This window comes from Myotis lucifugus, unplaced genomic scaffold (genome assembly GCF_000147115.1).
Source record: "Myotis lucifugus unplaced genomic scaffold, Myoluc2.0 scaffold_9, whole genome shotgun sequence".
NCBI lineage: Eukaryota > Metazoa > Chordata > Mammalia > Chiroptera > Vespertilionidae > Myotis > Myotis lucifugus.
The window spans coordinates 15,938,791-15,941,250 of record NW_005871057.1 but is presented as its reverse complement, the minus strand read 5'-3'; positions in this window follow the sequence as shown (position 1 = coordinate 15,941,250).

Sequence of the window (2,460 nt, the reverse complement as noted above, 5' to 3'; positions counted from 1 at the left end):
TTTTTAACTTTCTCCAGGACTTTGCCTTGTCCTGGCACAAGGTAGATACTCAGTAAGTATCTGTTGAATGATTGAGTGAATGACTAAATAAATGAAAGAAATAAATATAAAGAGAAGTCAATGCCTGGCTGGTACTGCTCAGTAGTTGATCACTGACCCATGAACCAGATCACCAGTTCGATTCCCAGTCCGGGCACACACGCCCAGGTTTCAGGCTCGATCCCCAGTAGGGGGCGTGCAGGAAGCAGCTGATTGATGTTCCTCTCTCCCCCTCCTGCTCTCTCTCTCTTCCTCTGTCTCTAAAATCAATAAACATATCCTCAGGTGAGGATTAAAAAATAAATAACACTACAATTTCTGATCTGGGTTAATATAGAAAAAATGAAATGGAGAATGCAGGGGGAAACTATGTTAATAAAATTTTGAATTAACTAATTTTTACATATTCTAATTTTTTCAAAGATAATAACTCATGATACAGTAGAGGATAATTGTCCGTTAAAACACAGCATTTATTCTGGTATTCTGATTATACATAAATATGCTATAGAAAAGACCCAACCTAGAAAAAGGATGCATTCTAAAACAAGACTTGCAAACCAGTTGTCTGGAATTTATAATACAATTTCCCTCAGAAGCCAATTTAAATCAGTGATAAGGTACCCAGTTATCACACCAAAGTCCTTTTGATTTATAATGTGCCTGAATGGATCTACATTTAATTTAAAATTGGTAGAAAATACTACTATTCAATACTATTGCAGTATAGCTAATTAAGCAAAAACAGTAAGCAGTAGAAGTGAATGTGAGCATTATTTGTCTTGAATATTGACAATGGGGGCAAGATGGGTTTAAATGTAGCAGGGCGAGGAAGCCCAGGGAGACATTGTGAAGAACAGAAGGAATCTCTAGTTATTTCAGACGCTTTTGAGGTGAGTAGCCCTAGCTCTTTGATATGTATAATTTCACTTCAAGACTTAAGACCTTTCCTTGTGGCTCACAATTGGCTCACACAGAGAGAAATTATTTTGCAGTAATTGAAGAAGTTTTGGAAGACAGCAAAGAATGGAGGAATGGAATTAAAGAGGCTATGTGAATCCTATAAAGTTTACTTGGGTTGCATTAGCCAAACTAGGGAGAAAAAAGAAGAAAGTATACATGGCATGGTATATGTGGTGGTTATTATTGCTGCTCACCAAATATTTGATTTTCTCCTCTTGGGCACAGGGGACTGCTCGGCCCCCTTGTGGTTGGGTGGCACCAGAGTTCTGACCAATGGATTGGGAGAAGTGACAGGGCATTTAAACGCCCACAGAGATCCTTGAACTTCTCCCTTCCCACTGGCTCAGCAACCTAGCCATAGTGGAGGAGGTAGCTGCTTTGTCAGCCTGGGTTCCTGAATGACTAAGAAAAGAGCCTCCCTGTGACACATGACAAACACAAATGGGTAGAGAAATCTTTGTTATTTCAGGATATAAACCATTGTAATTTTAAGCCTCTGAGGCTTTGGGATTCTTTGTTTTGCAGCATAACCTAACTTATTATGACTGATGCATTATTCATATAATTTACCTCCGGAGAAAGGAAAAGGGTTATAGGGAAGAGATGGTGGGTTATGGCTGCACTGGATAGATCCATAAAGGAGATTAGAGGAAGGAAGGAGAGGTATAAAATCTGATGGAAGGAATCCTTCCAAGCTGGATGCTCCAGGTTTGGGGAGATCTTGTGTTACCTCTGAAGTAAAAATCCTAATAATACCACACTCACAACCTGGGCAGACACAGTCATAGCCCTCTACTAACCTCATATGACTAAAAGATACATGGCCTAGCATACACCATTGAGCAGTGGTTCTCAACCTCCCTAATGCCGCGACCCTTTAATACAGTTCCTCATGTTGTGGTGACCCCCAATTTCATTGTTACAAATTGAACATAATTAAAGCATAGTGATTAATCACAAAAACAATATGTAGTAATTATATATGTGTTTTCCGATGGTCTTAGGCAACCCCTGTGAAAGGGTCGTTCGACCCCCAAAGGGGTCGAGACCCAGAGGTTGAGAACCGCTGCCATTGAGGTATATGCTGGCTGCAGGCCTCAGAGCTTAAAAGCATTTGTAAGCATATTGAGAAAAAAGATACAAGAATGAATAAAAGCATGGGTTTGGAGTCAGACTGGCTTGAGTTCAAATCTCAGCTCTCCCTCTTAAGTCACTAAATCTTTCTGTGTCAATCTCCTTGTCTCTAAAGTGGAGATAAAAGCAGAACCTACTTAAAAGGTTTGTTGGGAGCACTAAGTGAGGTCATATTTGTAAAGTGTCAAGTGTAATGCCTGGCATTACTAAGTATTCTAGCTTTTTCCAGTTCCCTGGAAGCCCAAGCGTTAGTTTGTTATAGAATGGCCACCTCACTGCCATGCCTGGAACATCATAAATCCCATGGTAGCCGCAACCTGGATC